Below are 27,177 nucleotides of genomic sequence, written 5' to 3' on the forward strand. Positions count from 1 at the left end.
CTCGTCTTGATTCACGGTCCGTTTTCTAGCTTTAGGTGAAGCTGCATCCTCCCTCAGGTCTCTTAGGGTGACAATTCGTGCGGCGCTGCGGGCTCCGGCCGTCCCGTGTTTCTTTTGCTGGCACGTCTCTCCTAGTGATTATTCTTTTAGATGAACCTTACTGTAAATATAGTCCGAGCAGATCATAATTCGGACTGTTTTATTCCTAAATACCGGTTACTGAATATGATGGGGCAATTTGATTATTGCGAACGTCAAAACTTAAAAAACTGTCTTATTTCCTCAAGTGGTGTGTCGATTTCCTAGAACACTGTGATGGAAATGTTTGTGGAAATGCATGCATCAGTTCAGCTGGGTGTTTTTGGGTTTCATATTATGTGGCTAATTTCACTCATTTCATTCAATCCATTGTCAAACGTGTTGAGGTACATAATAGTTTTTGCCTCGAGTCTTGCCAAGAGTGTATCAATATTCTGGCCCCTTACATGTTTTAATACAGTCCATTTTAGATCTTCAATGACATGGTGATGTTCAATGAAATGTGGAACAAGTGGTGCACTCCACATCTTATTCTGGAACGATGTTGTGTTATGCGTTTTTTAATGGCCTGAGTGGTCTTCCCAATATATGCCTTTGGGCATGGACAGATGATTCCATAAACAACATTATGAGTATTACAGTTTGTAAATTCTTCTTGTTTAACAAACTTGTTCCCCTAGGTGAAGATGGACCCTTCTATCGTGCTCGCACATACAAAGCAGTTGCCACATCACTCTTGCAGAGCACTCTTTACAACAACGCATCAATGACTTTGCCCAACTCAGGGACCTACGCATCTCCTGCTACCGTGATGCATCACCTCTGGATTTCAACACATCGTCCCCAAGCATTGATGCATCAAAGTTACTGTCAGTGGTCCATAGTGACTCCTGTATCTGGCCTGCACTCCATCGAGGTCAGACTAACCTTTTGGATTTTCCCCGGTCAAGCGCAAACAGATAGCCCCAGTTGAAGCTATTGACTTCTAAGCACTGCATTTTAGTTTAATCTTGCAAAATTCATATGTTGAATTGTATATCTTGGATCTTTGTCATTTTGGTCTTGTTTTACTCAGCAAATTATTGGCTATGTTTGTAAATTGGTGTGGAGTACTTTGGCATTTTCATGGTGTTACTGGGTGTGTACACTAATACTTTACACATTGCCTATTAGATAAGGCCGACTGCTCTGTGCCAAGCTACCAGAGGGCAAGCATAGGTTATCTTTGGTGTGTAACTTACTTGCCCTGACTAGAGTGATGGGTTCTACCTGGCTTAGGTGTATAGCCTAGCCAAACAGAAACCCCATTTCTAACACTTACTATCAAGACCATTAATCGTCCTCAGAAACCAGTCAGGTGGTTCGAGTCTAATTGCTCTAAAGCACACACTACCCTACTAAAAGCAATAAAGATTGTCCACCAAGACATTGATCTTGAAAGGTCATGTCGTAGGCCCTATAAGCTAGCAATAAAAACAAGAAGGAACAGATCAGACTAGAGGCTTATGAGACCCCGAAAGCTGCTAGTAATATTAAGGACTCTCATCTATTTTGGGAAGTGGTTAATAACGCCTAATATAATGATGCCCCTGAAGTAGAGACAGCCTTGGTTGTTAGCCCTAATATTTGGGTTGAGCATTTTAAAGTAGTCTATGTCTCCTCTCATCAAGTTCTTCAACTTGAGGGTACTTTGATGGGCCAATCAGCAGCCTCAGATTTAGGAATGTTTATTGAGTTGGAAGATGTCATAGCTGTTATCAATTGATGCCCGGTAGATAAGGCACCTGGCCCTGACAGGGTTCATGTTGATCTCTTTAAAGACAATGTTGTCTTTTGGGATCCTCTCCTAACCATTGTCCTCAATGGTATATCTAAGGTTGGGCCGCAAAAATACTGGTCACATTTGGTCGTAGTACTGATATTTAAGATAGGGGACAAGGTAGTCCAAAATGCTACTGGCCCATTTCCCCAATGAGCTCAAAAGCTTAGATCATAGGAAGAATTGCCTTATATTGGTTAGAGGTCTGGGCTCAGGAAAATTAAATTGTGTCTGATCTACAATATGGATTTAGGGCAGGATAAAGCACTGTGGAACAATGCCTAAACCTACAGTTAATAATGAGTAAATATACTTTGTCTAAACCAGGGCATATTTATTTAGCTTTTATGGACGTAAAGTCCGCTTTTGATCATGTGAATCGCACTAAAGTTTGGAGCATTATGTTGTGTTAGACCTCGCATCTTTGGCATGGTTCCCATGACTTTTTGCCATCTGACCTCTTTTTCTGCTGACATCATTTTTGCTGGCTTTGGGATTCTGGGCACTTTACCACTGCTATCTAAAATTTGGAGAGCAGTATTGGTAGGCTTGAATTTTCTAATCTATGGAATGCCAATACATCTGTGCACATTTTTAAGAAACTGTTAAAGAAATTGGATAGCGGACAAAGAAAAGCTGTCTTCATGGGCGACTGGTTTTGAAATCATATCCAACCATAAGAGAATCACCACTTCTTGTAGCACCTTACCATTGGAAGGTAAAACAGACATTCCTGCCACTTAGACTTGGTGAGATACCCACACTAGACTTCCTTCCAAAATGGAGGGAAGGCGAACAAAGAGAAGCCAAGAGTTGCCCCCTATGTCATCAGGGGGTTAAAACTCTTCCACATGCGATATGCATTTGTCCTGTATTGGTAAACCAACTAAGAAGTTTGTTAAGCAGAGAGTTTAATAGTTCGGGAATCAGGCCCTGTAGAACTGCACTGATGGAGTCAATGGACCCAAGAAAAACAATGATGAACATCAGATTAGCCATTTTTTAAATCCTGAAAGGAGTATGGGTTTGGACATGAGATGAGGTTGGGGGGTTGGTGAGGAGAGCCAATAAGATTCTATTGGGTACATTGCTATATAGGGACAGGTTGCTAGGAAAACAAATATAAGCTGCTCACTATCCAGTCAAGTTATGTAAACATTTGCATATTACATACGTTATTCTTTACTTGTCACATTAACCTCGCACATTGGCACTTTAAATGCATCTTTACCTGGCACATTGGCACTTTATCTCCAAATTCACAATCAGTTGTATAGTAAACTCTATCTGTGCTCCTAAATCAAGAAATTAAAAAGTTGGTTTATGATCGACAACCACTTTTAGATCTGCAAGAATTTCTCCAAGGTCTATGGTTTACATGATTGTTCAGGCTTCTAGTCTGTCATTTTAATCTTTGCATATTGACATTTTTGGGGGATTTAATAATATGATGGGTAGGAAATATTGAATTTATCCTCCAATTAAGAAATTAAATGGTTTGTTGCTGATGGATAATAGCTTCTGAGACCATTTTAGGTGAATGTTTCACTATGTATGTCTTTTGTAACATTTATGCTTTTAATTGACTAATAAACTATCTTATTCATTCACGGCTAACCAGTGCTAAAGTGCATATGCTTGTACTCTAAACATGGTAACATTGGCTTATGCATGATTGGCTCATGTAATTGTCAGAACCGTAAAGGATACAATGGTTCGGCCCCCTCAGAAACAGAAGCTTATTCCTCAGTCCCCCTCAAGCCAAGACCAGAGACCGCTTAGATATTCTCTAGTCCTAACCCGCCAGGGAAAGGGGAAGTGGACAGACAAAACAAGAGAGACTTCTTCCTCGTCTGGTCTGCTTCGGAAGCCCTCAGATTGGACTCGCTGAAAAGGAAAAGACAATTCTTTAGCCCTCTCTACTTAACATTTTAAGTGACTCTGCTCTAAATTATTTTCTATGGACTCTATGCCTTACCTAAGCAGACTAGGAAGATTGCCACTCTCTTATAGGTAATGTCTGAAGTGTTACTACTGGTTCACTGGAAGAACACTCTATGGTCTTTGGAATTTTCTTGACTAGATTCGATGCTTCGAACACACTCTGACCTGTGATACTCAGTCTTAAACTCAGAATTGCAAATGTCTTTTAACTCTGGGACTCTTCCGAAAACTCCTTGAGGAGTAGTCTTTTCACAACAAGTCTTACTATCTTGACATTCTCTGAAGCTTCAAAGTTTTTGATCAAAGTTTCTCCACAAGCAGTCTCTGATAGGCTCTAGACGCAAACGCTCTTCAGCTTCCTTGCCAAAGTGAGTCCACTGCGTCTTTAGTTCATTGCCTTGAGACGTCTCTTGAATAACCCAAAATTAATACGCTTACTTGAAAGTCTTTAAGGGAACTTCTCTTGACTGAAGTATTCCCAAAACTCCGACTCCTCCACACGGCTACTTCTCTTGACTCCGACGACGTGATACTTCCAGGTCGTTAAGATACTGAGGGAAAAAGGCGAATTAGGAAATGTCTTTTTCTTATTCTACAAATCGTAACTTGTTACTTTCCTTAAGGTTTCAATTCGGAAGCCTTGTCTGACTAAACTCTGGTCAAAAGAAACTTTCTCTGAAGAGAGCGTGAGGAAAACACACTTCTCCGGTAATTTCTTCAGTTGAAGTGCGCAGCACGAATTGCGCGCGTGCGCGAAATACAGACACTCTAGGATCAATTGCAAAGTAAACCGCCACGCAGGAAACGGAATTACTTCCGCATTCCCAAGATGGTGGACCTCCGCAGCGCTGTCACTAGCAATCGCAATGAAGTTTTCCAGCAAGGGTTTCTTAGTAAGCATGGGCGAATTTTGCGAATCTCGCGTTCGCGAATTTGCGGATTTTTTTTTTTTTGTGTTTGCGCGGGTTTCTGCCAGTTCGCGAGGGTTTTGTACAATGTCGCAAATTGCGAACTTACCTGTCGGGTCGCAAGTTTCGCGAACTTGTTGTTTCTACGTGTCCAGCCTGTTTGGGACACTCTTCTTCATCACTGCCACTCTCTGTCACCACTGCCACTCTCTGACTACTCATGCCACCCTCTGGCCCACCCATGCCACCCTCTGTTTCATCACAGCACCCTCTGGTTGTCCAGTCAGTGTACATTATTGTGGCAACGCAAGCACACCTTCCCTGCCTCAAGTGACCTGAATTAATTTGGGGCTGATTAATGTGTCACAGAATATTTTTTTAGCTGGCACCTGCTTCCTTAGTGCTTCCTGATTAGTGAACTTTTGCACTTGCTAAGTGCTTTCATTGTTGCAAAATTAGTTACAACACCTGCCCTGCCCCAACTGACAATAATGAATTAGGGGCTGATTAATGGATTTGAACTGCCAGCCTGGCTCCTGCTTGTCTCCCTTAGCTGTAATTCAGGACCTTTGTGGCATATGTGTAACTATTCTGAGGTTCAGAGCAGGGTCACATAATAGTTGCAACTGGCAACTGAACTCTGGAGGGGCCCCTCAGCAAGCACTACAGGAAATGGCTACTAATGATGAGCCTGAACTTTTGAACCTGGTAAGTAGTTTCAGTTTTGATTAGATCGTATTTCTGCAATTTTGCACTTATTCGCGGGGCGCGAAGTTGTACTGGGAAGCCGCGAACTCACGCGAACAGTGCGAGCAGTGCGAGCAAAATCCGCTGCTCGCGGATTTGCGGATTTTGCGGGAGATTCGCGAATCTCGCGGATTGCAAATTTCCCGAAAATCCGCAAAATCCGCGAGCGAAACGGATTTTCCGCCCACACCTATTTCTTAGCTTGTACCTTCTTCTCGATCCACCCTTCTGGCGAGGAGATGGACGGATCCTGACAGTACCTCCCACCAAGGATGCTCTCCCCAGCCGGGGTTTTGAAGGATGAAGCTTATGGAAGTCTCTGAGCAATCTTGGGGCATGTATGTTGTCACTAGGCTCCCAAGATCTTTCCTCTGGACCAAAGTTCTTCCAGTCAACCAAATAGTATAGTGTGCCTTTTCTGAACCTTGAGTCTAAAATTTTATGTACTTCAAACTCTTCCTCACCATCTACCTGGACTTGCTTAGGAGTCAAGCCTACTCTCAAATGCGCTGGACTTTTCTTAATTAAAGAAACATGAAAGGTAGGGTGAATTTTCAGAGAAGAGGGTAAGTGTAGCCTAACCGTTACAGGACCTAACATTTTCTCCAATGTGAAGGGCCCTAAAAAACGGGGCTGGAATTTTCGATTAGTTTTTAATTTCAAATTTTTTGTGGACAACCACACCTTTTCTCCAGGACAAAAAACTGGATCTTCTCTCCTCCTTTTATCAGCATGTTTTTTATACGATTCCTTGGCTTTGGACAGGTTTTCTTTAACTTTGGCAAGGGATCTCTGCACTCTAGAGACTATATCATTCACTGCAGGGACTGAACTCTCTTCTTTTTCCACAATCAGGGTAGGGTGCCTACCATAGTTTATATAGAAAGGCGAATAACCAGTGGAAGAGTGAACCGAGTTATTATAAGCAAACTCCGCTGCCCACACCATCTCAGACCATTCCATCTTTTGATCCAATAGGTATAGCCGCAGGTACTGCTCAAGTTCCTGATTCACTCTCTCCGTCTGGCCATCCGTTTCTGGATGGTAGCTTGTGGAGAACCGAGTGTCTATTCCTAACCTGTGGGTAAAAGCCTTCCAAAAATGCGAAACAAACTGAGTTCCCCTGTCCGAAACCAGGATCTTGGGAATCCCATGCAACCGCACTACATGCTGGGAAAAAAGCTGTGCCAAGGTGGGTGCATCAGGAACCTTCTTTAAAGGGATGAAATGTGCCATTTTAGAGAATACATCGACAAACACTAAAATTGTGGTGAAACCTAAACTAGAGGGCAACTCCACTATCAAATCCATTGACACCGTGTGCCAGGGGTGAGGCGGCACCGGTAAAGGCCTTAACTTCCCTTGAGGTGATCTCCTATCTGCTTTTCCCCGCAAACACCTCTCACAGGAAGTTACATATTGCCGAATCTGCGGTCTCATGTCTGGCCACCAAAAGTTCCTTTCCACCAACTCTGTGGTCTTGAGAATTCCTTTATGCCCTGCCAATAAGTGATCATGACAGGATTCCAATGCTTTTTCTTGGAGCTCTGGTGTCGTCAGGAACAAACGTTGATCTTGATATGGCAAACCATTCCTAATTTCTCGACCTTTCTCCTTCTGAGACCAATCTTTCATTTCCTGAATGGACATACTTTCCTGCACCTTGTCACTCAGATCACTCGCTGTAGTCACCATGACAATCTTCTCCTTCGGAATGATGCTCTGTTCCTCTCTTTCAGTTTTCTCTGAGGTGGTCGAATCTATCCTTGACAGCGCATCTGCCTTGGCATTACTCTTCCCGGGGCGAAAGGTAATGACGAAGTCAAAGTCCGCAAAAAACAATGACCACCGCAATTGCCTCACAGTTAAGGTTCGGCTGACTTGAGGAACTGTAAATTTCTGTGGACCGTAAAGACTGTCACTTTATGCCTCGCTCCCATTAAATAGTGACGCCATTCCACAAAGGCACTCTTCACAGCCAAAAGCTCCTTGTCAGCGATTGAATAATTACACTCAGGAGGATTGAGCTTGCGAGAGTAATACGCCACCGGATGTAACTGACCTGAATCGGGATGTCGCTGAGATAAAATTCCTCCTATGGCAACATCAGAAGCGTCAGCTTCTACATAGAAGGGGTCTTCTGTTCGTGGATGTAACAATATTGGAGCTCGAGTAAATGAATCTTTCAGAAATTGAAAAGCCTCCTCCGCTTCTTCCTTCCATTCGAACTTGATTCCCTTCTTAAGGAGCCGAGTAATGGGGGTCACTTTCTGCGAAAAATCGGAGATGAACCTTCTGTAGAAGTTCGAAAACCCCAGAAAACTCTGCACTTCCTTTACAGACTTGGGAGAGGGCCAATCCTGGACTGCTTTAATCTTTGTGACATCCATACTCACTCCTTCAGGAGATAGCACAAAACCCAAAAACTCAACTCTGGTGACGTGGAAGGCGCACTTTTCCAGCTTGACATAGAGATGATTCTCCAATAACTTACTCAAAATTGCCCTCACATGAGGAATGTGTTCTTCCAAACTGTTGGAGAAGATCAAAATATCATCAATGTAAACCACAGCCACTCAATCCAAAAACTCCCCCAACACATCGTTTACAAAATGTTGGAAGGCTGCAGGAGCATTACAAAGGCCATATGGCATCACCTGGTATTCGAATAGCCCATAACGAGTCCGAAACGCAGTTTTCCACTCATCTCCCGAGGCTACTCTGATGAGATGGTATGCTCCCCTATGGTCCAACTTGGTATAGACCTTAGCATTCTTGACCTGATCCAACAGCACTGAGATTAGTGGGAGCGGGTACCTATTCTTGACAGTTACCTGATTTAATGCTCTGTAGTCAATACAGGCCCGCAGATCTCCATCTCGCTTCGGGATAAAAAAAGAGGCGAGGAGACAGGAGACTGTGAGGGACGAATAAATCCATTGGCCAAGTATTTGTCTGAGTACTCTTTCAAAAAACGATTCTCCGTCTCTGCGAGCACATAAATTTGACTGCAGGGCAAGATTGCTCCGGGCTCGATGTCTATCTTGCAGTCGTAAGGACGATGCGGAGGAAGTGTTTCTGCTTTCTTTTTATCAAACACCGTTGCTAAGTCCTGATACTCCGCTGGGATTAATTTTACTTCCACTGCACAGATTTGGGCCGGGTGAACAGAGGCTAAGATCTTGACCTGTGACTCATCTTCTGGAATCTTTTCAGTACCAAAACAATGTTCAACACAGTAAGGTGAAGTCATTTCTATTGTTCTTCGACTCCAATCGATCCTTGGATTGTGCTCCGTCAGCCAGGGAAGCCCCAATATCAACTGGAACTGTGGAGCATCGATCAAGTTAAAGGTGATATACTCTGAATGCCCTTTTAATCCTGTTAATTGAACTAACTCCGTTTCATGAGTGATGGGCCCCGAGGATAAGTTGGTGCCATCCACCGCTCGCACTGGTTCAGGAGTAACCTTCTTCACAAAATGGATGCCATGTCGTCGCGCATATTTTAAATCACAAAAATTGCCTGTTGCCCCTGAGTCAATCATGACAGATACTTCTTTAATCTCTTGATCTCGAAATTTCACCACAAAAGTTGCGATTAAGTGTGGAGCAGCAGACTGGAGGGTATTCATAATATGCTGAGATTCTGGAGTTGACTTTTCTGACGCTTCTACCCGTGCAACTCTCTCTACGGGCAAAGCCGATCTTTTACTGGCTGCGAAGTTTTCAACCTTTTTGGACATTCCCTGACAAAATGCCCAGAACCTCCACAATAAATACACAATAGTGAGTTCCTCCGTCTCTCTTTTTCTTCCTTTGACAAAGGACCTCGAACTGATCCAATTTGCATGGGTTCTTCAACGGACGATGTCTCTGAACCTTTTTGAGAGTCACTTCTCATTCGGTCAAATCGAGGAGGTATGGGACAAAAGTCTTTTCTTTTTTCATGTTTCCGTTCATTTAACCTATGATCCAACTGTAACACCAAGTCTATGAGAGAGGAAACTTCTGTGGGTCGTTGCGGAATTTGAGCAAGAGCATCTTTTAACTCGTCCCGAAGGCCTCTGTAAAAAATTGCCGCTCTTTTCTCCTCTGGCCAGTTAGTTTCCACTACTAACTTATTAAGGTTAGCCAAATATCCAACCAAATCTCGATTTCCTTGCTTAAGGTCCAACAGCTCATTATCGGTAGATTGTGCACAGGATCGTCGATCGATAATTCGAGCAAACTCCACCTTGAAGTTTTCATAATTGGTTAGGATCGGATCCTTTTTGGTGACCAATGACATGGACCAAGCAGCCGCATCTCCCGTCAGATAAGACAATATGAACGCTACCTTAGCCTGATCGTCAGTGAAAATTACAGGACGACACAAAAAGTGTAAGGAACACTGCGTCAGAAAAATCTGGGCCTTCATCGGATCCCCCCCATACCTCTCTGGGGGCCCTAAAGGAATGACTGGGGAAATGGAGTGAATTACTTGAGTTGAAATTCCTGACGAGGATGACTGCTGTGGTGTTGTGGTTCTAGGTAACGACCCTGTCGTCACTAAACCTTCTAACCTCTGACGAATTTGCATGGTCTCTAAACTAGATCTTTTAACTTCCTCCCTTAAGGCCTTGTTTTCCTCTAAAGCGCTATTTAACTGCACCTGCATACTACCTAGAACTTCATTCGAAGTTTTTAAATCGAAGCCTTCCGCCATTCTGTCCGGGAGGGGACCTGATTCCTCAATAGAGGCAGGCACTTCAATCTGTCAGAACCGTAAAGGATACACTGGTTCGGCCCCCTCAGGAACAGAAGCTTATTCCTCAGTCCCCCTCAAGCCAAGACCAGAGACCGCTTAGATATTACAGTCTATAGTCCTAACCCGCCAGGGAAAGGGGAAGTGGACAGACAAAACAAGAGAGACTTCTTCCTCGTCTGGTCTGCTTCGGAAGCCCTCAGATTGGACTCGCTGAAAAGGAAAAGACAATTCTTTAGCCCTCTCTACTTAACATTTTAAGTGACTCTGCTCTAAATTATTTTCTATGGACTCTATGCCTTACCTAAGCAGACTAGGAAGATTGCCACTCTCTTATAGGTAATGTCTGAAGTGTTACTACTGGTTCACTGGAAGAACACTCTATGGTCTTTGGAATTTTCTTGACTAGATTCGATGCTTCAAACACACTCTGACCTGTGATACTCAAAGTCTTAAACTCAGAATTGCAAATGTCTTTTAACTCTGGGACTCTTCCGAAAACTCCTTGAGGAGTAGTCTTTTCACAACAAGTCTTACTATCTTGACATTCTCTGAAGCTTCAAAGTTTTTGATCAAAGTTTCTCCACAAGCAGTCTCTGATAGGCTCTAGACGCAAACGCTCTTCAGCTTCCTTGCCAAAGTGAGTCCACTGCGTCTTTAGTTCATTGCTTTGAGACTTCTCTTGAATAACCCAAAATTACTACGCTTACTTGAAAGTCTTTGAGGGAACTTCTCTTGACTGAAGTATTCCCAAAACTCCGACTCCTCCACACGGCTACTTCTCTTGACTCCGACGACGTGATACTTCCAGGTCGTTAAGATACTGAGGGAAAAAAGGCGAATTAGGAAATGTCTTTTTCTTATTCTACAAATCGTAACTTGTTACTTTCCTTAAGGTTTCAATTCGGAAGCCTTGTCTGACTAAACTCTGGTCGAAAGAAACTTTCTCTGAAGAGAGCGTGAGGAAAACACACTTTTCCGGTAATTTCTTCAGTTGAAGTGCGCAGCACGAATTGCGCGCGTGCGCGAAATACAGACACTCTAGGATCAACTGCAAAGTAAACCGCCACGCAGGAAACGGAATTACTTCCGCATTCCCAAGATGGCAGACCTCCGCAGCGCTGTCACTCGCAATCGCAATGAAGTTTTCCAGCAAGGGTTTCTTAGCTTGTACCTTCTTCTCGATCCACCCTTCTGGTGAGGAGATGGTCGGATCCTGACAGTAATGTACTTTAAAGTCCCTAGTAAAGTGGGCAGGGTGAAGTGTACTTAATAGGTAGGACTTGTACTTTGGAGTTTTACATGTCCTGGTAAAGAAGAACTATAAAATTCATTTTTCCCTAGTGCAGGGCCTATCTCGCTGTTAGATTAACTTTGCGATTTCCTTAAAACATCTTTTAAGTGTCATTTCCAATTGGGGAATATAGAGATATGAAGGTTGGTGTCTCTGTACTCAAAATTCTAAATCACAACTTATGGTGAAGTAGTATTTTAAATTGTGAGACTGAAAATGCCACTTATAGAAAGTTACAAACAATTCAGTTGGCATTTTCTTACTTGAACCATTCTGTGCCTCTGTCTGCCTCTGAATACACAAATGGGTTGGGTGACAGGTGGACTTTGTGAATTGCCTCTAGTCAGTTACACACGAAGGGAGCTGCGGTGTGCCATTCACATCCTGATGGCCAATCACCAGGCTGTGCCTGTCCCCACACAAACATCTGCACAACCCCTGTAGTGAGTCTGGAGTCAGAGCAAGAAATACAGGGACTTTGTGCTCTTCAAAGGCTTCTTTGAAGTCCCCCCACTTCAAAGGCACAACTGGGTATAAGTACTCGACCCCTGACACCACCAAATCAGACCTTCGCCTGAACCAAAAATATTCTGTTAGGAAGAAGATCGGCTGTGCTGTTGGGGGACTGTCACTCTGCTAACTGTTTTGCTGTGCTGGACTGCTGTCTGCAGATTGCTGTGCTGCAGTAGGGACTGCCACTTTGCTATCTGCTTTGCGTGTTGGAGTGTTGTCTGCTGCTTCTTGCCTGGGAGTGAAAAGGACTAGACCTACTGTATCATTGAACCCCAGTTTCTCCAAGGGCTTGCTGGCTTTGCTGGCTTTCCTCCTGTTTTGAAGTTCCAGGCTCACCATAGACTTCCTTTAACTGTGCTTCAGCTGCTGGGCTCACCAACAGTGATTCTTACCCTGCCAAGAGATGCCAATCCAGTTCTGGGCCTTGAAAGTGTGTTCTGCACCTGTTTTTCCACCAAAATCGATGCAGTGATGACTAAGCACCGATCAGCACCAATACAGTGCCGATTCGAGGACATTCCTGTGCGGCTCAACGACGATGTGGATCCCGACCGCAAGGGTCAATGATGAACGATACAGCACAGAAACGAGGTCCCAATGTGATGCTCGATGGTGACGCAGGGCCGATGTGAGGACACAGCTGTGCGGCTCGATGACAATGCAGAGCCTGATATGTAAGGGGTTTGACAGCACTGTGTGACCCGACTGTGAGGCTTGATGATGCAGGTCAACTGTGTGAACCTGAATAAATGCATTGAGTCTTTGGTGCAGATGGCTGCTCCACCAAAGAAACTTTTTTAGCGGGCCCTGCATGGGTCCTGTAGCCAACCTGCCCTCCATCGTGGTCAGCCTGAAACTTGGGATTTACCCCGGTCCAGAACAACGTCAGGTAACCCCTAAGCTCTATTGACGTTTGAGTACCATATTGCGGTTTATTCTATGAAAATTCATATCTTGATTTCTACTTATTGGATATTTGTTCATTTTGTCTTTTTTTAATCAGATACATATTGGCTATTTTTATAAACGGGTGTGGAGTCTTTTGTGGTGTTTTCACTGTGTTACTGTAATTTAGCTTTTGCCCAAATGCTTTGCAAATTGAATCTTAAATTAAGCCTGACTTCTATGTGCCAAGCTACCAGAGGGTGAGCATAGGTTCATTTAGGTTGTGTATCTGACTTACCCTATCTAAGTTTGCAGTCCCTACTTGAACAGGGTGCAAGCCTCTGCCAACTAGGGACCCAATTTCTAACATGCTGGAATAGGGAGTTGAGGATATCAACATTAACTTTTTCAGAGAGGTGTATAGTAAAGTGTCTGCTTCTGTAAGGTTTGGCCCCACGGGGTAAACCACTGACAGTTTTTTGCATTCTCTGGGTGTCCGGCAGGGATGCGTACTGGCACCTTTCTTATTTACACTTTACACTAACTGCCTAGAACACCACATGGTTACGTTAAATGCCTTTGTGCCGCACTGGCCCTATTCCCATACTATTTTACTTAATTTGAACTTTATTTCAGCTTTTAAGCCGTAAAAGCTCATAGAATAAAACATCCATAAACATTTGATATTTGCAGTATAAATGCACAAAATACAATACTATAATATCACCAGTAAACAGCGTAAGAATTTTATGCAATTTGTTTGGTGGTGAATAATACCTTCCTAGGCTTAAATTAATAACATAATTGCAAATACAGCTATCCTAAAGCTAAGCAAATGTAGCTTTCGAGGAAATAAAATAGGTTATTCACCTGCTAAAAGGTTAAAAGAATATAAAACTCTAAACTGAATCCTATTTTACAACAAGTATTACCCTTCCTATTCTCCACTGATTGTACAGCTGCCATATTATTGTTCACCACTATACAAGTTTCTTATAAGGGATGTTTAACTTGTGCCATATTCTCTACACACTCAACAGAAAATGAGAGAGACCAAAGATTGACAACCTGCATGTGTCGTATCTCAAAATCCTGAGTGCTTCCTTATTTTCCCTCACTCACAGTTTCTGATAGAGCCGAATAATCCAACACCTCCTTTGCGAAACATAAATTGGGCAGAAAAAGATAATGTGCTCAATGGTTTCTTTTTGATCCCCACAGGCCGGACAGTGCAACTTCTTTGTCCTTACTACATGCTCCCACCTTGCAGTAAGAGCCCGGACAGGTAAAGTTCCATACCGGAATTGCAAGTAAAGACGCCTGGCTGGAGGAGGTTCTATTTTGTCCAGGAAGTTCTCTAGCTTGAAGGAATCCTTAACTGTGAGATAGTCCTTTGTTAGTGCTCCATGGCTTGGCTGGCTATACATAGGTTTATCTCTATATCACCAGTCTGCAGTTTTAATATGTGTTTTGGAACTAGCCCCAGCCTGGACCGGGGTATTCCATAGACTCTCAAGGCTGTTGGCTGTTATTGTACCTTTTGCATGCTTTAGCCATGGAATTCTGCTAGGGCCCACTTAGGACAAGATTTACTCTAACCCCTGTCAATAAACAGATAGGGGTCGATTAGGATCGCGGACGGAAACGTGTTCTGTCCGCCGAGGAAGGTGGCAAGATACTCCAGACCTGTCCGCGGAAAAACCGCAATAGCGATTAGGATCAAATCTGATAGAAACGCCGATCGCGGAGATTGTTTTGCTCCGTCCGCGGCGGTCGAAGTACACCTGAGGCCGCGGCAGGCGGACGGAACCTAAATAACACCGACCGCCGCGTACGCACATGACCAGGATAACAACAACCTCTCCCGCGATACCTGCGTAGTGTCCGTGTCCGCAATTAGGATAACTCCGCAAGTACCCCGGTAGCCACCGCGATCCACGTCCGCGGCGGTACCAATGCTACGAGAAACTGTGCACCACAGCGGAAGTCCAACATCCCTACAGTCAAACCAATGCCATACATTGCGACAGAATTCATCACCAAACACAGGAAAATGAACGACCACCCACCTGACACATCTAACTACAACTCCCAACAGGCCCCCATGTCCATAGAGAGGGTGGTGGTGGTGGGTGGGGTGTGTGAGGGGACGGAAGTACAACTCCCAACAGGCCCCCATGTCCATAGAGAGGGTGGTGGTGGTGGGTGGGGTGTGTGAGGGGACCGAAGTACAACTCCCAACAGGCCCCCATGTCCTAAGAGAGGGTGGTGGTGGTGGTGGGTGGGGTGCGTGAGGGGACGGAAGTACAACTCCCAACAGGCGCCCATGTCCATAGAGAGGGTGGTGGTGGTGGGTGGGGTGCGTGAGGGGACGGAACTACAACTCCCAACAGGCCCCCATGTCCATAGAGAGGGTGGTGGTGGTGGATGGGGTGTGTGAGGGGACGGAAGTACAACTCCCAACAGGCCCCCATGTCCTAAGAAAGGGTGGTGGTGGTGGGTGGGGTGTGTGAGGGGACGGAAGTACAACTCCCAACAGGCCCCCATGTCCATAGGGAGGGTGGTGGTGGTGGGTGGGGTGTGTGAGGGGACGGAACTACAACTCCCAACAGGCCCCCATGTCCATAGGGAGGGTGGTGGTGGTGGGTGGGGTGTGTGAGGGGACGGAAGTACAACTCCCAACAGGCCCCCATGTCCTAAGAAAGGGTGGTGGTGGTGGGTGGGGTGTGTGAGGGGACAGAACTACAACTCCCAACAGGCCCCCATGTCCATAGGGAGGGTGGTGGTGGTGGGTGGGGTGTGTGCCATTGCCGACTGAATGTCAAATATAAATAAATGTACACGTAATGGCCACATGACTCATCCTCACATTTTTGTTTTGCAGGGGATCCTAATCTGACAGCTGCAATAAACACCAGGCCTCCAGCCTCCCCACACTCAGAAGTTTCAGAGGACGATTGGCCAGCCACCTCCGGGGCTGAGGATGGTGCCGGCTCAAGCAGCCAGCCAGGGACATCTGGCAACCAGGTCACACCTGCACCAACAACTACTACGGCCTCTGGCATTACCACAACACCGGCTACTGTGACCTGCACAGCTACCTCCAGCACCACCTCCACCACCACTACTACCACCACTTCAGCCCCTGCCACCCTGCCCAACCCACCGCCCAACGCTGGGCCAGCGCCATCCCAGCCATGCAGGGAGAGAGTGAGGCAAACCACAAATGCAAGGCCAGATCCTGCAGGCAGGAGCACAGCAGAAAGAAGGCATGATGAAACTACACCCAATGCCGTGCAACAGTGTCTAGAAGCACTAGCCAGGGTGGAGGAAAACTATCTACGTGGCTAAGCACAGGCAGACCGGGCCCACCAGGACTTTGTTGACAACACAGCGATGTTGGGGGCCATCGAGAGGCGGCTTGGCCAACTCGTGGACATTTTTAGCACGAGGATATCCGCCAACACCACCCACCCCACACCCCCTCAAACAACGCCACCGCCAACAACACCACCACCGCCACCTGCGCCCCAGGCGGCGGATGTGGCACCTGATCAGCCAGCGCCCCCAGCTGACTCCGTCCCGACACAAAGACGGAGGGGCCGTCCGAGGCTGGAAGTGGGCGAGAGCAGTGTCGAAGCTCCTGCCACACGCTCCAAGAGGAGCTGACAATGACTCTTTTGAGTACCTGAGCCTGCCATTCACCCTGCCAACTATCCGGTCCCACCTGGCACAGGCCTGCTGCACTAGGCAGACACCACCCTATGTGGTGTCTGCACGGACATCTCATCGGCCATAACCTTTGACTCTCACTCCCCCACCCCTTCACTCATTTGTAAATATGCACCTACACCTATGCACAATCTGTAAATAAATACCACTTACTCACTCAATGATGTGTTGCCTCCATGTTTATTCACATGATTGCATCAGAAACAGACGTAACCAGGTTCAGGGATCCAACTGGTACAGAATCATGCCGCATGGGAGTTACCTAGGGAAACATAGAAAACGCAAACACACGTTAGGAAACACCATCACACTCATCCCAACGCACTGCAGTGCAACTTTTAACAAACCACACACATCACTACAGGAATGGATGAGACTACACACATCATGGAGAAGTGCATGTACTCATAAATGAAGAGACACACACACATGCATACATCACATAACAAAACACATAGATGATGGCCAACACAATGACACAAGAGCAGCAAACCTACACAGGGCATACACAAGCAGCACAAGAGGGGCACACTCACAATCAAGGGAAGTAGCGTTCAATGAGCTGGCGCCTCTGGTCCACACCTTCCTCCTCACCACTATCCTCATCAGTCAACATGGGTGGGTCGGGAGGGCGAGGAACTTGCTGTTCATCTGGGTCCAAGAGCAGTTCAATGTTATTGCGCACAGCCAGGTTGTGGAGCATGCAGCAGGCAATAACAATCTTGCATACTTTGCCTGGTGAGTAAGGCAGGGCCCCTCCAGTCTTATCCAGGCACCGAAACCTAGACTTAAGCAGGCCAAATGTTCGTTCCACCACTCGACGTGTCCTACCATGGGCATCATTGTATCGCATTTCTCCCGCTGTAGTGGGATTGCGTATTGGACTCAGAAGCCAAGGCCTGTTTGGGTAAGCCGAGTCGCCTGTGTTTTTGGAAATTAGAGAGAGAGCGAAACATCACTACCTGAACATGTGGGCACACCAAGCCACACAGATATCACTCCTGTCACCACAGCATACTCACCAACAAGCCACGATTGTGCCGGACGCAGATTTGCCATCAGTTGGGGGACAATGCTGCTCCGCATGGTGTGGGCGTCATGTGCAGAGCCAGGAAATCTTGCACACACATGTGAGATTATGTTGTCGGCCTGGCACACCACCTGCACGTTTAGTGAATGGAAGTGCTTCCGATTCCTAAACACCTGCTCACGTGCCCATGGTGGAATGATCGCAATATGCGTGCCATCAATGGAACCCACAACGTGTGGTATGCGACCCAGTGCATAGAAGTCTGCTTTGACCGCTGCCAACTCTGCCGCCTGTGGAAAATGTATGTAGTCATTCTTGTGCAGCATCATGGCTGTCAGTACATCCCGAAGTACCGTGCTGAACATGGCCTGTGACATTCCCCCGGCATGTCCAACAGTGTACTGAAATGTGCCTGTTGCAAAAAAATGGAGTGCCGCCATCACCTTTTGGGTGGGTGAAATGGAGCCTGGATAGGTTCTTCGCGGCTGCAGGTGAGGAGACAATTGGTTCACAAGCTCCAGCAATCGACGTCGATCAAGCCTGAATTTCCTGATCACCTCCTCGTCCACCATATCCTCAAGCACAGTGTATGGGCGATGGACATTTTGAGCCCTCCTGTGTGGGAGAAAATGGAATGGAAGTAAATTCACATACAACGCATGTCTGTGCAACTCACTCACATGTCATCCCACTCCATCCAACATGTAATAGGCAGTGTTCAATTAGCATATGTGTGACATCTCTGATTGTCACAACAAAATGGATTGACGTAGCAACAATGTGCACCCACTAGCTACATGATGTGTTGCAACATGTGCAATGCACTTTGTCTCACCTCAACATTACTGCCAACAAGACATGTGACATGACCCACATGTGTAGGCGCAACATGACATACACACATGCAAGTGCATGCATACAAACAAAAATATACACACACCATTTCTTGATGCACCAATGGCAACACCAATAATGGTGACCAAACGGACATCACATGCATGGTGACCCAATAGGCAACACGCATGCACTGAACACAAGTGAACCCCCACCATAGTCAATATCACACATATACCAGTCACAGACAACTGAATCACAATGTGGCAATACATCCGGGATCTACTGTGTAGATGTGAGGTACGATAAACTTGTGTATGGAAATAACCGATGTCGACATGCACATGTGATGGACATTGGTGGCACACCGATGGGCATGGTATGAACACACATGGGATAGAGCATGAAGTGTGGAGTCACGCAATCACGCACACAACCGTCATCATGCATCTGCAGACAATGAAACTAGGTGCATCGTCAGCTGACATGCAATCATTGACCCCGGCATGGCGGTGCACTGCTTCCGCTGTTTACGTCTGGCCATACGCGACCCGCGTTCAACATTCCCATTGTCTGCATGTGCACAGACCGTCACGCTCACACACCGGCAAGTGCATGTGCTAGACACCGGGACGGATGCATCATTTGCAACAAAGTACTAACAGTGGCGCCACCATGGCGGGGCACGTATTCGGCGGGGGAGGTGCAGGCCAAAACATCCATAAGCTGATGTCAATGCACATGGCAGTTCATGACCCCCCTTACAGTGACATTGCATCAGCCAGCCTACACCGGCCGGCCCAGCCCTGCCCATGACCGCTGTGCCGGCCATGCCAACTACCGCCGTTTCAGGCCCCCTCCACTACCGCCGTGCCAGGCCCTGCCCACGACCGCCGTGCCGGCCATGCCAACTACCGCCATTTCAGGCCCCCTCCACTACCGCCGTTTCAGGCCCCCTCCACTACCGCCGTGCCAGGCCCTGCCCATGACCGCCGTGCTGGCCATGCCAACTACTGCCGTTTCAGGCCCCCTCCACTACCGCCATTTCAGGCCCCCTCCACTACCGCCGTTTCAGGCCCCATCCACTACCGCCGGACCAGCCCTGCCCATGACCGCCGTGCCGGCCATGCCAACTACCGCCGTTTCAGGCCCCCTCCACTACCGCCGTGCCCTGGCGGGCCTGGCACAGCGGTAGTGGAGGGGGCCTGAAACAGTGGTAGTGGAGGGGGCCTGAAACGGCGGTAGTGGAGGGGGCCTGAAACGGCGCTAGTTGGCATGGCCGGCACGGCGGTCATGGGCAGGGCTGGGCCGGCCGGTGTAGGCTGGCTGATGCAATGTCACTGTTAGGGGGGTCTTGAACTGCCATGTGCATTGACATCAGCTTATGGATGTTTTGGCCTGCACCTCCCCCGCCGAATACGTGCCCCGCCATGGTGGCGCCACTGTTACAACTTTGTTGCAAATGATGCATCCGTCCCGGTGTCTAGCACATGCACTTGCCGGTGTGTGAGCGTGACGGTCTGTGCACGTGCAGCCAATGGGAGGTGTGGACATGGGCCACGGTTGCCCAATAGTAAGTACCGTATGCTGTTCACCGCAACACCAGGGCCAATCATTGGCCCAATTCCAAACACGCTTCCACGGCTGACCAATGGCTGGCGCCGTATGCCACTGACATGGCCACAGGGCCCTATATATGTGTGATGTGCAAAAGCATACCTTCTACGATGACCACCGACTGCTGCCTGTGACCATCACCTCCACCTGCTGCTGCGGAGCTGACCACCGACTGCTGCCTGTGACCATCACCTCCACCTGCTGCTGCGGAGCTGACCACTGACTGCTGCCTGTGACCATCACCTCCACCTGCTGCTGCGGAGCTGACCACCGACTGCCGCTCTAGTGCCATACTCCGTGACCTTGGCATGTCGAGACTCAAAGAGATCCGGTCTCGTCCCTTCACCGCCGCGGAGCTTGATGTCCTCGTGGACGCTGTGCTCCGCAACTACGGATGCCTGTACGGCGCACCCGGACAGGTGGTAAGTGCAGTGGGGGATAAGTTGTTGTGCATGAGGTGTCACATGACACCTGGGCTGTGGAAACTTGGCGGTGTGATGTGTGACCAACAAAAGATTCGAAATGTGCATGGCTGCAGAGAGAAATGTGATGCCCCTATCTGTGTGACTGGCCAACTGTCCACTGACTTCCACCCTTTTGTCTCCCATCATGGTAGGTCAAGCTGCACCTTCGCAAGGACGTGTGGAGGAGCATTGCACGTGATGTACGAGCAGCGGGGGTGTCCAATAGACGACATACACACTGCCACAAACGCTGGGACGACATTTCCAGACTGAGCAAGAATGTAGCAGAAGTGACACTAGGGATGATTCCAAGGACGGCACGTCTGGCCCGACGCTCAATGACCCCTCTCATGCACCGTATCATAGCTGTGACGCATCCTGACCTGTGCGAGCGGTTGCGTGTGGATGAACAGCAACGTGGCGGTAAGCATACTGTCAATGTATGTTGCTTGTGAGTGCAATGCATGTATTGTTGCCCACACACATTAGGGACTTCCGTCGATCGTGAGGCTCATTCCAATGGCATGTTGGTGACATTGGCGCAGTAAAATTTCACTTCCCGATGCGGCATGTTGAGACGCCACCCGCTAAGCGGTTCAGTTTTCATGCACATGCTGTAGTGCTCCGTCACCCCTTGGCAACACTTGTGTGCAGATGTAGTTCCTCATGCCCAGTGTGCATGCTGTACATGTATTACGGCCAACGCCACTTAATGCCTGTGAGGATGACTGGTTGGGGTGGGCCGTGTGCAGGTTGGGGGATCGATGGACATTGTCATCAGTGGCTTTAGGGATTCCGTAGCAGTACTGTACGTGAGTGTGTCCATGACTTACACCAATTTCCTGTGCATTTCAGCTTTGGCAGAGGGCACTCAGCCACAGACGGTGGAGATGATAGAAGGCAATGCATCCGGATCAGACGTCGCGCACACGCAGACTGACACCGAAGGGGCCAGCGCCGGAGAGGGGGACAGGACCGTCCCGGAGGACTCGCATGTGGAGACAACATCGTCATCATCTTCCGACAGTGTTGGTGAGTCAGCACTGTTGTCACAGACTGGGAGTGGGCAATCAACACCTTCGGTCGGGACACAGCACACAGGGCCCACCCTGCCGCCAACTGCACCATGTACTGTTCGTGCACGCAGGAGTAGGGGGAGCAGAGTGGCGTTCGGTGTCGGCACCGCTGCCCCAGCCTTTCTTGAGCCAAAATGCACTTTGTGCAGAGGCAGTTGATCTGCTGCGACAGCTGTGTGTGGGGCAGACCAATATGATAAATGCTTTCCAAGACCACGATAGGAAGTTGGGGCAGGTGGTGGCATTCATGGAAGGTATGCATGGTGATCTGGCTGGTGTACACAGGACACTGCAGTCATTGGCTAACAGTGTGTCGTCTGCCATTGTACAGTCGCATGGACTGGGTGGTACTTCTGTTCCACCATCTACAACACTGGATGTCTCAGGGGGGAGTGAATTTTCTGACCAGGACTCTAATACAGGTTATTGCACTAGAAGCAGCGTCAGCCAGCACGTCAAGGCACGGAGGCCTCAGTCCCCATCCCCTAGGTCAGGTAAATCTGTTCACAAGGACAACGTCAGATATAGTGGAGTACACACACGTGAAGCAAAAGAGGGGTTGGGTGTAATGGCTACACATGCTGCACAGCCATCCCACACACAAGGTACTACCAAGCCAAGACTCACTCCCACTTCCATTGACACTACCTTGTACGAGGACATTGAGAAGACGAATACATCTCTTGAGGGCTCGCATACTCCCAGTGCCAGGGAGACTAGGAAGGAAGGAGCCACTCCCAAGGGCAGGGAAACTAGGAAGGAAGGAGCCACTCCCAAGGGCAGGGAAACCAGGGAGGAAGGAGCCACTCCCAAGGGCAGGGAGACTAGGCAGGAAGGAGCCACTCCCAAGGGCAGGAGGACTAGGCAGGAAGGAGCCACTCCCAAGGGCAGGGAAACTAGGAAGGAAGGAGCCACTCCCAAGGGCAGGGAAACTAGGAAGGAAGGAGCCACTCCCAAAGGCAGGGACAAGGACAGTCACAAGACAAACGCACCTAAAAAGAGCACAGACACTCCCAGGGGCAGGGACACACACGGGGAGAAGGTGTGTCCTGGGGATATGTACACCACAGACGACAAGTCTGCTGCCTGGAACAGGACACCATCCAGGGAACAGGGAAAGTCCGCAGACAACAGTACTCCTACGGTAATGGAACATCCAAGGCCCAAGGCATCTCCCATGGACAGTGGCGCTGTCAGGGACAGGCATACATCACCCATTGTTGCACTGAGGCAGCTGTTTTCTGGGAAACGGAATACAGATGTCTCCGCAGTGGAGTCACCACTTACCTCCACTCCCATCAGGGCCCGTCAGGGACGGATGCAGGTGGACCCTGTAGTAGCATCCCCCATGACACATGTTGCAAAGGCCACAAGGCAGCCACACAGCAAACGACAAGCAGGCTCCAGCACGTCCCCAGAGAGAATCCCCCCCCCAGCAGATGCACCTCCCATGGTGGGTGAAATTTCTTCTCAGTCCGGCCCACTTGTCAGTCCTGTCCTGTCCAGGGTGCAGGCACATGTCCAAAAGAAACGTAGACACACAGCATTGACACATGCACAATCCGATGTCGGACAATTGCAACTATCCCCCGCTCCCAGAGCCACCCTGACTCCTGGACCATACAGCCCTGTGGCTCATCATTTCAGTGGTCCCAGTGGCGCTGGTGCAGTTGACTCGCATGTGTCTGTTAGTGGCAGGGTATCAGTCGAGACCTATCCTGTATCAGGTGCTGGCAGTGTATCTGGGTCTATGGGCCATGTGTCATTCACTCGGTCTGTGGCTGTGTCTCACACTCCTGTATCAGGTGCTGGCAGTGTATCTGGGTCTATGGGGCATGTGTCATTCACTCGGTCTGTGGCTGTGTCTCACACTCCTGTATCAGGTGCTGGCAGTGTATCTGGGTCTATGGGCCATGTGTCAGTCACTCGGGCTGTAGCTGTGTCTCACACTCCTGTATCAGGTGCTGGCAGTGTATCAGGGTCTATGGGCCATGTGCCAGTCACTCAGGCTGTAGCTGTGTCTCACACTCCTGTATCAGGTGCTGGCAGTGTATCTGGGTCTATGGGCCATGTGTCAGTCACTCGGGCTGTGGCTGTGTCTCACACTCCTGTATCAGGTGCTGGCAGTGTATCTGGGTCTGTGGGCCATGTGTCAGTCACTCGGGCTGTGGCTGTGTCTCACACTCATGTATCAGGTGCTGGCAGTGTATCTGGGTCTGTGGTTCACGTGTCAGTCACTACATCTGTGGCTGTGTGTCACACTCCGGTTTCTGGTGCTGGCAGTCTGTCCGATGCGGGTACTTCACGCAATCCACCTGATAGTGTGATGTAAGTTGCTGTTGTGTGCCCTCAGATGTACTGCCTCTGATGGACCTGTGCCTTGCCATGCACTGTTTGTGCACCTAGCCCCTCTCATGTGCTGCCTCTGATGTACCTGCTCTGGTGTCCACACTGCCCTGTTGCTGTTCTCATACTGATGTACTGCCTCTGATGTACCTGCTCTGGTGTCCACACTGTCCTGTTGCTGTTCTCATACTGATGTACTGGCTCTGATGTGCCTGCTCTGGTGTCCACTATGCCCTGTTGCTGTTCTGATACTGCTGTATGCCCTCTCATGTACTGCCTCTGATGTACCTGCTCTGGTGTCCACACTGCCCTGTTGCTATTCTCATACTGATGTACTGGCTCTGATGTACCTGCTCTGGTGTCCACACTGCCCTGTTGCTGTTCTGATACTGCTGTATGCCCTCTGATGTACTGCCTCTGATGTACCTGCTCTGGTGTCCACACTGCCCTGTTGCTGTTCTCATACTGATGTACTGCCTCTGATGTACCTGCTCTGGTGTCCACACTGCCCTGTTGCTATTCTCATACTGATGTACTGGCTCTGATGTACCTGCTCTGGTGTTCACTATGCCCTGTTGCTGTTCTGATACTGCTGTATGCCCTCTCATGTACTGCCTCTGATGTACCTGCTCTGGTGTCCACACTGCCCTGTTGCTATTCTCATACTGATGTACTGGCTCTGATGTACCTGCTCTGGTGTCCACTATGCCCTGTTGCTGTTCTGATACTGCTGTATGCCCTCTGATGTACTGCCTCTGATGTACCTGCTCTGGTGTCCACACTGCCCTGTTGCTGTTCTCATACTGATGTACTGCCTCTGATGTACCTGCTCTGGTGTCCACACTGCCCTGCTGCTGTTCTCATACTGCATTGTGCCCTCTCATGTGCTGCCTCTGATGGACCTTTTCAGTGCAATGGACTGTTGGTGCACTTGGCCCCTCTCATGTGCTGCTTCTGATGGACCTGTGCCTTTCCCATGGACTGTTGGTGCACTTAGCCCCTCTCATGTACTGCCTCTGATGTACCTGCTCTGGTGTCCACACTGCCCTGTTGCTATTCTCATACTGATGTACTGGCTCTGATGTACCTGCTCTGGTGTCCACACTGCCCTGTTGCAATTTTCATACTGCATTGTGCCCTCTCATGTGCTGCCTCTGATGACCTTTTCAGTGCAATGGACTGTTGGTGCACTTAGCCCCTCTCATGTGCTGCCTCTGATGGACATGTGCCTTGCCATGGACTGTTGGTGCACTTAGCCCCTCTCGTGTGCTGCCTCTGATGGACCTGTGCCTTGCCATGGACTGTTGGTGCACTTAGCCCCTCTCATGTACTGCCTCTGATGTACCTGCTCTGGTGTCCACACTGCCCTGTTGCTATTCTCATACTGATGTACTGCCTCTGATGTACCTGCTCTGGTGTCCACATTGCCCTGTTGCAATTCTCATACTGCATTGTGCCCTCTCATGTGCTGCCTCTGATGGACCTTTTCAGTACAATGGCCTGTTGGTGCACTTAGCCCCTCTCATGTGCTGCCTCTGATGGACCTGTGCCTTGCCATGGACTGTTGGTGCACTTAGCCCCTCTCGTGTGTTGCCTCTGATGGACCTGTGCTTTGCCATGGACTGTTGGTGCACTTAGCCCCTCTCATGTACTGCCTCTGATGTACCTGCTCTGGTGTCCACACTGCCCTGTTGCTATTCTCATACTGATGTACTGCCTCTGATGTACCTGCTCTGGTGTCCACACTGCCCTGTTGCTATTCTCATACTGATGTACTGGCTCTGATGTATCTGCTCTGGTGTCCACACTGCCCTGTTGCAATTCTCATACTGCATTGTGCCCTCTCATGTGCTGCCTCTGATGGACCTTTTCAGTGCAATGGACTATTGGTGCACTTAGCCCCTCTCATGTGCTGCCTCTGATGGACCTGTGCCTTGCCATGGACTGTTTGTGCACTTAGCCCCTCTCGTGTGCTGCCTCTGATGGACCTGTGCCTTGCCATGGACTGTTGGTGCACTTAGCCCCTCTCATGTACTGCCTCTGATGTACCTGCTCTGGTGTCCACACTGCCCTGTTGCTAATCTCATACTGATGTACTGCCTCTGATGTACCTGCTCTGGTGTCCACACTGCCCTGTTGCTGTTCTGATACTGCTGTATGCCCTCTCATGTACTGCCTCTGATGTACCTGCTCTGGTGTCCACACTGCCCTGTTGCTGTTCTCATAGTGATGTACTGCCTCTGATGTACCTGCTCTGATGTCCACACTGCCCATGCTCGATCCTATACTGTGATGTTACTCCGATTATGCGTGAATAAAATTGGCAATCATGTGTCGTGGGTTGTCGGAGTCATTCTTGCGTGTGTGATGCTGGTGTGGATTTGTATTTACTTGAGGGCGGTGGGTTCAGATACATGTCACTCCCCCCTACCTGGGTCACGACCCTTGGAGGCGTTGCCGTACACAAGAATATGTCGATTCCGGGACATGTCACTCCCCCCTCCCTACGTCACGGCCCTTGCAGGTACTCCTCTCCAGACAGCGAATGGTTTGTAGCCTACCTGCGTCGTCCTTGATGGTGGGCCAAGACTAGGACGTAGTGGATCGCGAAGAGTATCGGGTAAGCGTGTAGTGCAGGGTCCATGTCGGCGAGCGGCTCGTGGTGGGTATGGTCGCTGTGGGGCATCCGCAGTGTTCAGGCAGGTTGTTTTTCTGCAGGGCTTTTATGTGTATTTTCCGCCATCTTGATTTGGGGGACGGTCCTAGACGTCAGTCCGTACGGCGGAGTCTCTGGATAGGTTACGTCCGCCGCGTGGTTAGGTGTGGTGGTGCGGCGGACCGTGTTCTACCGCCGCGGACGGATTTTGGCCCGTATTTCGTATCCTGATTTGGCGAACGGAGTGTCCGCGACGGGCGCACGGAAAATAGGCATGTTCCGCATGCTCTGGGTCTGCGGAGGCACTTCCGTCCGCCATCCCAATGAGCCCCATAGTTCCTGGGTGCTCCAGATCCTCCTCCAATAGAGCATGGGGCACAGTGCCAATTTGTCTGAAATAGTTCTTGCCCCAAGGTCTAATCTAAGTGGGAGCAAGGGAATGCTTACTGGTACACTGACCAGCTGTTGCAAAAAGTGACTTCCCACCATTTCCAATGAGGTCGTACCCTGATGTCCCAACAGCTCAG

The sequence above is a fragment of the Lissotriton vulgaris genome, chromosome 7, assembly GCF_964263255.1.
Source record: "Lissotriton vulgaris chromosome 7, aLisVul1.2, whole genome shotgun sequence".
Lineage (NCBI taxonomy): Eukaryota > Metazoa > Chordata > Amphibia > Caudata > Salamandridae > Lissotriton > Lissotriton vulgaris.